Raw genomic sequence first — 13897 nt, 5'->3', positions numbered from 1 at the left:
GACCTCATTGAAACCTATGGAATGGTGAAAGGCCTTGATAGGGTGGATGTGGAGAGGAAGTTACCGATAGTGGGTGAGTCTAAGACCAGAAGAAACAGAATTTGTTCAGCGAGTGGGTGGTAAATCTGTGGAATTTGTTGCCACTGGCAACTATGGGGGCCGAGTCTTTATGTATATTTAAGGCAGAGGTTGATAAATTCTTGACTGGTCAGGGCATGAAGGGATACGAGGGCAAGGCAGGGGATTGGGGCTGAGAGGGAAAATTGATCAGTCATGAAGAAACGGCGGAGCAGACTTGATGAGCCAAATGGCCCTAATTCTGCTCCTATGTGTTAGGGTCTTTATCTCCCCAGCCCCACACTCACACCAGTCAGCGAGTTGCTGAATACAGAGGCGGATTCAAAAGTAAGTGTCGGTGTTGACCTCTGCAATTATTGCTGCTGCTCACCACACCCAGTTCTGCGCCCTGGTCACCGGGTATGGGAGGAGTTTCTTCTGAAGATGTTCACTGTGATGGGACTGGAGTTTAATATTCTGCATCTGGGACTAATACTTTAAACTCCGTCTCAGGTGAATCTACACAACACCCAGTTTACGGTAGGGAGTCAACTCGGCCCAGTTGAACCCTGCCCATGTATCTGTTCCACAGCGGTCCTGTTAAACCTGTTGCTGCTTTTCACCTTGGGCGGTGAGCTCCCAGTGGAGCATCAGATACGCTGGCCTTCCATTTCCGTCGTACAAAGTGGGTGGCTTGGTTGAATTTCATCAATGTTCCCGTAATCCACTGTACAAGAGATTGGTCTACACAGCTTCAGCAGAGCCCCGTTGACCGGCCTTACCCATTTCCACCTCTCACGATGGGGACGTAGGTTCCAAATAATCACCACTTTGAGGGTGAACAGAAAAACTCACAAAATCCATGCATTTATCTATCTATCTATCTATCTATCTTTTTATCTATCTATTTAGCGATATGGTCCTTCCAGCTCTTTCAGCCACACCACCCGAAAGACCCGATTACCCCTAACCTAATCACGGGGCAATTTACAACGGCCTGTTAACCTACCCAGTACGGTTTTGGACTGTGGGAAGAAACCAGAGCACCCGGGGAGAACCCATGCGTTCCACTGGGAGGACGCAGACGGCGTTGAACTCTGAACTCCGTAACGCCCGGAGCTGTTGCACGAACCGCTACACCACCGTGTGGCCGCTGTATACCTGACATGTTCTTCATCCCTCCGATCTCCGGGCCGAGGAATGTCTAATCATCTGCCCTTGACGTTCACTGGCCTTGCCATTGCTGAGTTCACCAATGTCAATCACCTCGGGGTCACGGTGATCGGAAAGTCTCCAGTTGCAGCCAGGTAGAAAAGCATTATCAGGGATGCATCTCACCCTAACCATGGACTTTTTACTCTCCTCCCATCCGGTGGGCGCTACAGGAGCCTCCGCTCCCGCACCAGCAGGCACAGGAAGAGCTTCTTCCCTGAGGCTGTGACCCTGCTGAACCTCTCATCACAGCGCTAAGCAGTATTGCATCTGTATTGTACTGTCTCAGTAATTTTATATTTGTGTGCTGTAGCATTTGCTTTTTATTCGCAGTTATTTTGTAAATAACACTATTCTTTGCATTTCTGGTCAGATGCTAACTGCATTTCATTGGCTTTGTGTCTGTACTCGGCACAATGACAATAAAGTTGAATCTAAATCTAATCTAAATATCACGTGCTCCGATTAGGGCCATGGGACATGCCCAGAACTGTTATAATATGTCAATGGACAGTGGGGAAAAACAGCCAGATCACAGACAGATGACGGGCAGGGTTGACCAATTATATTACAGACAGGTAGACAGGGAATTCAATGCTGACTCCAGGTTTCTGGACGATAACCAGATAGACGGTGAGGATTTGTTATGTTAGGTGGAGGCTCCCTGTAGCAGTGTGATGTCAGAGTTCGCCTTGGGGACTAAAACTACCTCATCTGAAATGCTAAATCACAAACACAGGAAAATCTGCAGATGCTGGACATCCAAGCAACCACACGCAAAAAGCAGGAGGAACCCAACAGGTCAGGCAGCAGCTGTGAAAACCAGCAGGCAGTGGACATTTTGAGCAGAGACCCTTCATCAGGACTGTATGAGTTCATGAGTGGGAAAGAAAGAGAGTGGAGCGAAAGAGTGAGCGTTGGTGAGAGATAGGACTCGCTGATGGTGAGAGAGGGAGGGTGAGGGCAGACAGTGAGGGGTCAGAGAGAGAGAGGGAGATATACTCGGGAGAAGGACTGTGAGAGGGATTGTGGGGGAAGAGAATGAGATTCTGCTCTTGCGGGCAATCTGATCCTGATGAAAGATCTCGGCCGGAATTGTCGACTGTTTGTTCCTCTCCACGGGCGCTGCCCGACCTGCTGAGTTCCTGCAGCAATTTTTGTTGAGTGGCTGAGCTGGAGCGGGATTCTGACGGCGACTTTGAAAGATGGAGTGAAGGAGAAATTCATCGGGAGAAGAACGGTGAGTGGGACAGTGAGGGAGAGGGACGGTAAGAGGAGAGGGAGACAGTGAAAGGGGCGGAGAAGGGTGAGGGTGGGAGTGGAGGGGAGAGAAAGTGAGGAGAGGCGAGTGGGTGAGGCAGAGAGAAGGGTAGTGAGGGGAAGAGAGGGACTGTGTGAGACAGGAAGTGACTGAGTGAGTGATAGTGGAGGAGAACTGGGGGAGGGGAATGAGCGAGAGAAAGGGGAATTGGGGTCATAGGAAAGGTGATACGAGGAGCCCACAGCAGGAATTGTGGAGAGAGAGAGCTGCAGAGGAGACCGAGTACATAAGGAGAGAGGCTGGGGTTGAGAGGAGATTCAGACCAGCACCAGAGAGAGGGGCGACTGACATTGACAGTGGGAGTGAGAGTAGATCGGACACGGGGAAGACAGACGTTACTCCGAACGCACCGTGTTCTATGCCCCGGACGTATTGCAGAGAAACACCAGAACAATTAGCACCTTCAAGTGAGGTGAGGGCCAAGTTTTCATGGGACCTGAACAGGGGCAGTTAGGGAGAGGGGGATTGTGAGGGAGAGACAATGAGAGGTGAGTGAAAGAGAGCTATACGAGGAGAGAAGGACGTGGGAGAGAGGATTTCGTGCCCACTCTCCCCCTCACTCACTCTTTCTCCTCCTCTCCCTCACTCCCCTCTTTCCCTCTCATTGTCCCCCTCTCTTTTCCTCTCATTGTCCCCCTCTCTTTTATTCCTAATTTACTCCACACTTTGAACTTTGATTATGTAACGAAATTTATTTTAAAATTCGTTGTTTTTTTTGGATTCAGCTCGGGGTATTTGCGTTTGCATTGGCAAACAAAAGAGACACCTCACTGCACAAAGAAAGAGCTTTGTTTTTGTGCCCTTTAAGATTCCTTCAGAGCACAGCCTAACTATCAGACCAGTACTTTTCCGTCCTCTGGTGATAGCAGCCGAACCACTTATCAGTTACGACCTTCAGCCCAAAGATGGAAAACAGAGACAACAGGTCTGAAAGGAGGAAGATATTGTGCATTATATAATCTCGGGGTGTGCACTCGCACAAATCTCCAGACCATCAAAGCATTCCAACCTGACACCATTTTGTCTTGGAACTTCCATTTTGTTTCGGCACGTACCAAGGAGGAATCACGGTTAACTCTTTCTTTACATGTGTGTAGGTACATTAATTCCTGCAAATGGTTAAATCTTGTTTCTCCCTCCTCTCTCTCACCACTGCGAGTAACTTTCCATCCTTATCAGTCTTCTGTGCTTTTGACGCGTCTCTTACAAAACTGCGGAGGTACGGCTACGGAGGTCAATTCATTGGATAGTTGAGAGGCTCTTGAATCGAAAGGGTGTCGAAGGTTACAGGGAGAAGGCAGGAGAATAGGGTTGAGAGGGGTAATGAATCAGTCGTCATTGAATGGTTGACCAGGATCAATGGGCTGACTGCCCAGATTTTGCTCCTATGTTTTATTGTCTTATGGTTATCATATCAAGTGTTTCTTCTTTGCAAGGTGGACGAAATTGACTGATGTGCTTTGGTGAAAACAAAATCAAAACTGGAAGTAAGTTTATTATAGGCATATGTATACTATATGCAACCTTCTTGAAAGCATCCACAAAGCAAAGAAACATAACATGAAAAACTCCACACAACAAATATCTGATGGTGCCAATACAAAAAAACCTAAATAATAATAATCAATAATAAGTAATACATATTGAGAATATCAAAAACACAAAATACTCTGTGGATGCTGGGGTCAAAGCAATACTCACAACACGCTGGAGGAACTCAGCAGGTCGGGCAGCATCCGTGGAAACGATCAGTCGACGTCTTGGGCCGGAACCCTTCGTCAGGACTGTAGGGGAAAGGGGCAGAGGCCCTATACAGAAGCTCTGCCCTTCCCCCTACAGTCCTGATGAAGGGTTCCGGCCCGAAACGTCGACTGATCGCTTCCATGGATGCTGCCCAACCTGCTGAGTTCCTATTCAGAATATCAGTTGAAGAGTCCTTGAAAGCGGGTCCAGAGGTTGTGGAATCGGTTCTTTGTTGAGGGTGAGTTCTGGTTCAGGATCTTGATGATTGAAAGCTCCTTTATCTCCTTGATGGCAACAGCGAGAAGAGAGCATGGTCTAGATGGTGGGGGTACTTGATGTTGAATGCTGCTTTCCTGCCACAGCACTCCTTGTAGATGTGCTCAATACTGGGGAGGGATTTTCCTGTGTGTGACTGGACTGTATCCAATTTTTTTTTCTCTTGTAGGCTTTGCCAGTCATTTCCATTGGCCTTTCCACTCCAGGCCTTGGTGCCACCAATCAGAATACTCTCCATTGTGCTTCTGTAGTCGTTTGTCAGATTTTTTGATGATATGCCGTATCTTCGCTAACTTCTAAGAAAGTAGAGGTGTTGCAGTGCCTTCTTTGTGCTGGACCCAAGACAGATCCTCCGAAATGATAACTTAGAACATAGAACATAGAAATCTACAGCACATTACAGGCCCTTCGGCCCACAATATTGTACTGACCATGTAAACTACTCTAGAAATTGCCTGGAATTTCCCTAGCATGTAGCCCTCTATTTTTCTAAGCTCCATGTACCTATCTAAGAGTCTCTTAAAAGACCCTATTGTATCTGCCTCCACCACCGTCGCTGGCAGTGCATTCCACGCACACACCACTCTATGTGAAAAACTTACCTCTGCCATCCCCTCGCCTTAAAATCATGCCCCTCGTGTTAGCCATTTCAGCCCTGGGAAGAACCCTCTGGCTATCCACATGATCAATGCCTCTCATCTTATACACCCCTATTAGGTCGCCTCTCATCCTCCATTGTTCCAAGGAGAAAAGGCCAAGTTTACTTAACCTATTCTGATAAGGTACACCCTCCAATCCAGGCAACATCCTTGTAAATCTCCTCTGTGCTCTCTCTATAGTATCCACAATGCCAACAAATGTAAAGTTACTGGCCATCTACACCTTCAGTGTTGGGCACTTGGCCAAGTGGTTAAGGTGTTTGTCTAGTTATCTCAAGGTCGCTAGTTTGAGCCTCAGCTGTGGCAGCGTGTTTGTGCCCTTGAGCAAGGCACTTAATCACACATTGCCCTAGTGTCTGTGTGAGGAGTGGCGCCCCACACAGACTTCCAATCTGCGCCTTGTAAGGCATGGTCTGAGTCGATGTCCCCCCCCCCCCCCACACACCTCTGATCATAATAATGATCCGGTTTCCTCCACCTGGAGTCCATAGTCAGTTCACGAGTTTTGGTGACATTGTTGTTGTGGGGGCTCAGACAGATTTTCAACCTTCCTCCTGTATGCTGATTCGTCAACACCTTTTATTTGGCCAAAAGCAATGGTGTTGTCAGCAAACTTAAATACGGCATTGGGACTGTACATAGCCTCACAGTTGTAAGTATAAAGTGCGTAGAACAGGGGCCAAGCATACAGGTGCTCTTTCTGGTGAGAATCTGAAGGCTACAAAACAGAGAAAGAGGCTTGCATGTTCAGGGTCGGGGAGCCATAGGCAGACAGACAGACACACACACACACACACACACACACACACAACGCATATACAGAACAAAAAGCAACAAGCACAAACTGCTGGAGGAGCTGAGCAGGTCAGGCATCATCAATGGAAATGAATGAAGAGTTGACATTTTGGGTGGAGACACTTCTTCAGGACTGAGGAGGAAGGGGAAAGATGCCAGAATAAAAAAGCGGTGGAGGTGGCGGGCGGGGGCGGGTGGGTTAAAGAGGCTAGTTGGAAGGTGATAGGTGAAGCCAGGTGGGTGGGAAAAGTCAAAGGCTGGAGAAATGTGGCACAGTGCTCAGAATCACTCCCTCGCTGGTAAAGGATGCAAATAAATTCCTTTAGGTGACGCTGTGATCTCAGTCTCAGAGCTCATGGCAGAACTTTGCTCAGCCAGGGTGGTGATAATAAACCTGATTCTGATTTTCATGCTGTTTCTACCCCGGGTGTGTCTGCGTGTTTGCATGTGGCAGAAGACTTGAACTTGCACTTGTTTCAAGCCACAGTTATGGTCATGTGTACAGTCTTAATCACTCTGTTCCGGGACAGATATACTCAGACTGGAAAACATACAGAAAGGATGATTTTCGAGTATGTTTCCAGGACCAGAGGACCTGAGTTATATAGAGGTTGGCAAAGGAATAAAATCACAAACAAGAGAAAATCTGCAGATGCTGGAAATCCAAGCAACACACACAAAATACTGGAGGAACTCAGCGGGCCAGGCAGCATCTATGGAAAAGAGTACAGTCGATGTTTCAGGCTGAAACTCTTCGGCAGGACTGGAGAAAAAAGGCTGAGGAGTAGGTGGGGGGGGGGCGGTGGTGGAGGAGAGAAAAATACCAGGTGATAGGTGAAACCTGTAGGAGGAGGGATGAAGTAAAGAGCTGGGAAGTAAATTGGTGAAAGAGACAGAAGGCCATGGAAGAAAGAAAAAGGGGGGGGGGGGAGGAGAACCAGAGATGGGCAGACAGGGAGATAAGGTGAGAGAGAGAAAAGGGAATGGGAAATGAAGGTGTTGGGGGGGGGGTTTGTAGGGGGCATTGAGGCTACCCAAATAGAATATAAGATGTTCTTCCTCCACTATAAGTGTGGCCTCATCACAATAGTGGAGGAGGCCATCGATGGACATGAATGGAATAAAATTCCTGCTTGTTTAATTATGTCTTCTCTTTAACAGGCTGAGCAAAACTTTAACTGCGGCCTCACCAGCATCCGGTACAAATGGACCATAAGACCTCTCAACTTTTATGCTCAGAGCCTTGACTTACGAAGATCAGAATCAGAATCAGGTTCATTATCACCGGCATGTGTTGTGAAATTTGTTAACTTAGCAGCAGCAGTTCAATGCAATGCATGATATAGGAGAATAAAAAGTAAACAAGAATAAATAAGTAAATCAATTACAGTATACATATATTGAATAGATTAAAAATCACGCAAAAGCAGAAATAATATATATTAAAAAAGTGAGGTAGTGTTCATGGGTTCAATGTCCATTCAGAAATTGGATGGCAGAGGGGAAGAAGCTGTTCCTGAATCACTGAGTGTGTGACTTCAGGCTTCTGTATCTCCTCCCTGATGGTAACAGTGAGAAAAGGGCATGTCCTGGGTGCTGGAGGTCCTTAATAATGGACGCTGCCTTTCTGAGACACCGCTCCTTGAAGATGTCCTGGGTACTTTGTAGGCTAACACCCAACATGGAGCCGAGTAAATTTACAACCCTCTGCAGCTTCTTTCGGTCCTGTGCAGTAGCCCCCACCCCCATACCATGCCAAAAGCTTTCTCCATCACAGAGTTTACCAGCACCACATATCTGAATTCAAGGATTTGGAGTTTTGGCAAAAAATATACATACCTCTAAGTTAATCTCACCTTTAAAAACTTCCAAGGCAACTTTCAAACATTATTAAGCATCCTCCCCACTCAGTACTCATTCTCTTGTCATCAGGAAGGAGGTACAGGAGACTGAAGACCTATACTCAACAATTTATTAACATTTTGTTCCCCTCAGCCGTCAGATATTTGAATTGTCTGTGAACATTACTCCATTATCTATTTCTTTGTACTGTTCATTTCCATTGTAATTTGTAGTAAAACTTTATATCTTTTCACTCCACTCCTGCCTCAAAGCACCAAATCGCAGGACCCTTAGACCATAAGATATAGGAGCAAAATTAGGCCATTTGGCCCATCGAGTCTACTCCAGCATTTCATCATGCCTGATTCATTTTCCTCTCAGACCCGATCTCCTGCCTACTCTCCGTATCCCTTCATGCCCTGACTAATCACGAATCTATCAACTTCTCTCTTAAATATACCCAATGACTTGTCCTCCAAAGCTCTACAGTACTACAAATTCACCACTCTCTGGTTAAAGAAATTCCTCCTCATCTCCATTCTAAAAGGACATCCCTCTATTCTGGGGATGTGCCCTCTGGTCTTGGACTCCTCCACCACAGAGCACATCCTCTGCACATCCACTCCTATGGGGTCTTTCTACATTTGATATGTTTCAATGAGGTCACCTCTCATTCTTCTGAATCACAGTGAGTCGAGGCATGTAAGGAAGTGACATTAATCCAGGTTCCGATGCTGAGCTGAAGTATCAATCTTCTGCCAATTGAATTTTGGTGGGACATGGAGAAAGATCTAATATCAGAATGTTGGTGGATTACGAACATATTTCAGACTGAAGTTGAAAAGATCTGGAACTACCTCACATTAGCTTCAAATGCCACTTTGTGCTGCACAGAAGGAAACAAAATCCCTCCATCAGTTTTGTTCATTCACCAAATTACCTTTGTTCATTGTGTCTGGTCCTGATTTTCTGCCACTGAGACCATGTGTTTCTTGTATTCTCTCTGGGTACATAGCGTAACAAGTGACCAGCAGTATTCACACCACCTAATTGCCACACAGTGTTAATCTCCGATGACAAAGTCCAGTCATCTACTCTTGAGGTTCAATGGCATTTGCTGACACTGTGTTTGCCACCGTGAAACGTCTGGAGGGTTACAATCGTCAGTAAGTTTCCAGAAGCAGTCGTGTAAGTGCTGTGTGCTCTTAGTAGGTCGTGGGACATATCCAGAAGGTGAAACTATGCTAACGGAGAGAGACAAACTGAGCTAAATCACAGAGTGATCAAGGGGATCAAGGGGAAAAATGACCCAGACGGGAAAAACAGGGAATTTAATGTGTTGGGAAATGCCAGCGTTTAGGCCCTGCCCACATCTTCATTATTCTGGGACTAAAATAGGAGGTTTGGAAGTTGGACACGGACGCTGTTGAAATCCACATCTGTGAGTGGAATTGCTTTTTTACTACTGTATATTGTATAAACAAGTTGAAGTATTTTAATAAAGAATTCTCCAATTTAAATATATTCAAGATCAACATATTTGTAATCCCACTTAAGATGCTGATGGACCATATCAGCAAGCCCTTTTTGTGTCTGCTTCATATATCATCAATATAACAGGTTTAACTCGTAGTTCTGAGGAACAATGATAATTTCTACAATGCATGAGTGTTTCTAGAGCTGGTGAAATATTCTTAGCTCTTTTGACCATGATTCATCGTGGATACCTCTTCCTGATCATGGAAACGTTGTCCCAAAGAATCTCCTCCGTTGTCACACACATCCCCATCAAAATCATTCTCCAGGATGTCATGGGCATTCTGGTGATTATCTGCCAATTTTGACTCTGGATTCACGCCAAATAAGTGATTTTTTTCCCTTCAATTTCTCTAACATTGATATACATCCTGGACAGCAGAAACTGGAAAACTTTTCAAAGTAATCAGTTATGGGAACATGCTGATGATCAAGAACATTAGCAGGTAGTTTAAAAACCATTTGGATGGAATTGAGGTGAAAAGTAGAATGCAATTCTTTTGGGTTATTATCTTTTCTAAATCCTCCAAGAGGACCACAGCCTTGTCGTTGGATTTGGAGGTTTGTGTGCCTCAATGACCTGGAGAGTTATGTTGGCTGGAGTCAGGGCTTTATGTGTTGATTCTTGGTAGGGTCACCCATGCCAAACAGGTCAAAGGGTAGAGGCCAGGCTAAGAGTGGTCTACCGGTCCTCCAGGTTCGAGGGTTCAGCTCAGGGTTAACAACCCTAGCTGGTCAAAAAAAAGTTGTTACGGAAATAGCAATAAAGAGTCCATCAATATCTGAGAGTGACGCTATGGACAGACAGAGAAGGACAACTTTCACTGTTGCCCTAAATGCCAGCAGTGTAACAGGTGGTAGCTATTAACTTCTCTAACTCTATTTCTTTATCAATATGCATTTCTTCACTTTGCATTATTTTGATTTCTTTTTGTCTTTTGTGAATATAATTCTTCTGCCATTCTCTGAATTCCTGTTAGGAATACTCCCGTCACTGTCTGTTGAGAGTGAACATTTGCCCCACTTGTCTGAGCAACACACACAGCAGGTCAGGCAGCATCTTATGGAAAAGAGTACAGTCGCCGTTTCAGGCCAAAACGCTTCGGCAGGACCGGAGAAAAATGCTGAGGAGTAGATTTGAACGGTGGATGGAGGGGGAGAGAAAACCACCAGGTGATAGGTGAAACCCGGAAGGGGAGGGATGGTGTAAAGAGCTGGGAAATTGATTGATGAGATGAGGTGAGAAAGGGAAAAGGGGATGAAGGGTCAGAGCCATCTCTATTTCCTGAGGAGACTGAGGTCCTTTAACATCTGCTGGATGATGCTGAGGATGTTCTACGAGTCTGTGGTGGCCAGTGCGATCATGTTTGCTGTTGTGTGCTGGGGCAGCAGGCTGAGGGTAGCAGACACCAACAGAATCAACAAACTCATTCGCAAGGCCAGTGATGTTGTGGGGATGGAACTGGACTCTCTCACGGTGGTGTCTGAAAAGAGGATGCTGTCCAAGTTGCATGCCATGTTGGTCAATGTCCCATCCACTACATAATGTACTGGTTGGGCACAGGAGTACATTCAGCCAGAGACTCATTCCACCGAGATACAACACAGAGCGTCATAGGAAGTCATTCCTGCCTGTGGCCATCAAACTTTACAACTCCTCCCTTGGAGGGTCAGACACCCTGAGCCAATAGGCTGGTCCTGGACTTATTTCATAATTTATTGGCATAATTTACATATTACTATTTAACTATTTATGGTTCTATTACTATTTATTATTTATGGTGCAACTGTAACGAAAACCAATTTCCCCCGGGATCAATAAAGTATGACTATGACAAGGAGAGGGGGGTGGGGGTGGGGGACAATACTGGAAGTTTGAGAAATCAATGTTCATGCCATCTGGTTGGAGGCTACCGAAATGGAATATAAGGTGTTGTTCCTCTAACCTAAGTGTGGCCTCATCACGACAATAGAGGAGGCCATTGGTGCACATATCGGAATGGGAATGGGAAGTGGAACTAAATGAGTGGCCACTGGGAGATACCGCTTGTTCTGGCGAACCGAGCGCAAATGCTCGGCGAAGTGGTCTCCCAATCTATGTCGGGTCTCACCAACGTACGAGGCAACACCGGGAGCACGGAACATGGTAAGTGACCCCAACAGACTCACAGGTGAAGTGTCACCTCACCTGGAAGGACTGTTTAGGGCCCTGGATGGTAGTGAGGGAGGAGGTTTAATGACAGGTGGAGCACTTGTTCCACTTGCAAGGGTAAGTGCCAGGAGGGAGATCAGTGGGGAGGGATGAATGGACAAGGGAGCATAGGGAGCGATCCCTGCGGAAAGCGGAACGTGGTGGGGGAAGGGGAGGAAAAGATGTGCTTGGTGGTGGGATCCGGTTGGAAGTGGTAGAAGTTTTGGAGAATTATGTGTTAGACACAGAGGCTGGTGGGGTGGTAGGTCAGAACAAGAGGAACCCTATCCCTGGTAGGGTGGCGAGAGGATAGGGTAAGAGCAGACTTGCCATGGGGGAGATGCGGTTGAGGGCAGCGTTGATGGTGGAGGAAGGGAAGACCCTTTCTTTGAAAAAGGAGGACATCTTCTTCGTTCTAGAATGAAAAGCCTCATCCTGAGTGTAGATGTGGTGGAGATGGAGGAATTGAAAGAAGGGGATAGCGTTTTTACAAGTAGTAGGGTGGGATGAGATGTAGTCCATGTAGCTCCATCGGTTTGTGATAGACATTGGATGATAAGCCTGATAAGCTGTCTCTGGAGATAGAGAGAGTGAGACTGAGAAAGGGAAGGGAGGTGTTGGAATGGACCAGGTGAATTTGAGGGCTGAGTGGAAGTTGGAGGCAAAGTGGATGAAGTGGACGAGTTCAGCACGGGTGCAGGAAGCAGCACCAATGCAATCAATGATGTAGCGTAGGGAAAGTGCAGGATGGTCACCAGTGTAGGCTCGGAACATGGACTGTTCTATGTAGCCGACAAACAGGTCGCCATAGTGGGACCCATGTGAGTGCCCATGGCTACCCCTTTTATTGAAAGAAATGGGAGGAGCCAAAGGAGAAATTATTGAGAGTGAGAACAAGTTCCGCTAGGTGGAGGAGAGTGGTGGTGGAGGGGAACTGGCTGGGTCTGGTGTCCAGAAAGAAACGGAGAGCTTTGAGGCCTTCCTGGTGGGGGATGCAGGTGTATTGAGAGGCAAAGTTGATGAATTTGATGAGCTCAGCATGGGTGCATGAAGCAGCACCAATGCAGTTGTCAGTGTAGCAGAGGAAGATTTGGGGATCATTACCAGGAAAGGCTTGGAACATGGACTGACGTAATCAACAAAAAGGCAGACATAACTGGGGCTCATGTGGGTGCCCTTGGCTATCTCTTGAGTTTAGAGAAAGTGGGAGGAACTGAAGCAGAAATTGTTGAGGGTGAGGACTAGTTTTGTCAAATGGAGGAGGGAGGTGGTGGAGGAGAACATGGTTGGGTCTTTTGTTGAGAAAGAAGCAGACAGCTTTAAGGTCTTCTTGATGGGGATAAAATTGTGTAGGGGCTGGACATCCGCAGTGAAAATGAAGCGGTCAGGACCAGGGAATTGAAAGTTGTTGAGAAGATCTAAAGAATGTGAATTGTCACTGATGCCGGTGAGAAGGGACTGAACCAAGGGGGATAGAATGGAGTCAAGGTATGTTGACCCAGTTCAGTGGGGTAGAAGCAGGCAGAGACAACAGGCCTACTCGGACAGTCAAGTTTGTGGATTTTGGGTAAGAGGTAGAAATTAGCAGTGCGGGATAGGGAACTCTGAGTCTGGTGGTAGTGGATGGGAGCCCTCCAGCACTGATGAGAATTATAATGGTCTCTGAAATGATCACTGACCTCATCAAATCTGGAGAACTCGTCAATGCCATCTGAAACTGAAAGATAATTTAGGTATTTTTGTATTCTGCTCCACAGCAATAAATAGTAACAATTGGCTTTACCTGCACTTGCATCTGTACGCTAGCCTTTTGCAAACCTGGCAAAAAATCCTTCTGCATCTCTGGACTCTGCAATCTGTCACTATTTAGATAATATATATCATTTATTATGCCTGCCAAAATAGATATATTCACATCTATCTAATATATACTCTATTTGCCCAAAGGCCAATTCCAGGCCAGGGACTGGAGGTTGTCTGAGAGTGCAAGGCCAAGGACTGGAGGCCTGGGCATGGCCTGCCCTGGAGTTGGAGGCCTGTCTTGTGTATGAGGTGGTTGGGGGGTGGGTGGGGAAGGGGCTTGCTTTGCTGTTATTGCCTTGTTTTGTTCTGTTCTTGTTCCTGCTGCTTGTGGTGTTGTGTGTTAGGTATTGTGTTGTGCTGGGTATTGGGCACATGCTCTGCTGGTGCGACACTTGCGGGCCGGGTTGCCCCAGCAAACCCTCGGGTGTGCCAGGAGTAAAGATGTGTTTGGTGGTAGGATCC

This window comes from Mobula hypostoma, chromosome 10, assembly GCF_963921235.1.
Source record: "Mobula hypostoma chromosome 10, sMobHyp1.1, whole genome shotgun sequence".
NCBI lineage: Eukaryota > Metazoa > Chordata > Chondrichthyes > Myliobatiformes > Myliobatidae > Mobula > Mobula hypostoma.
The sequence above is the reverse complement of the archived record's forward strand: the minus strand, read 5'-3'. Positions refer to the sequence as shown.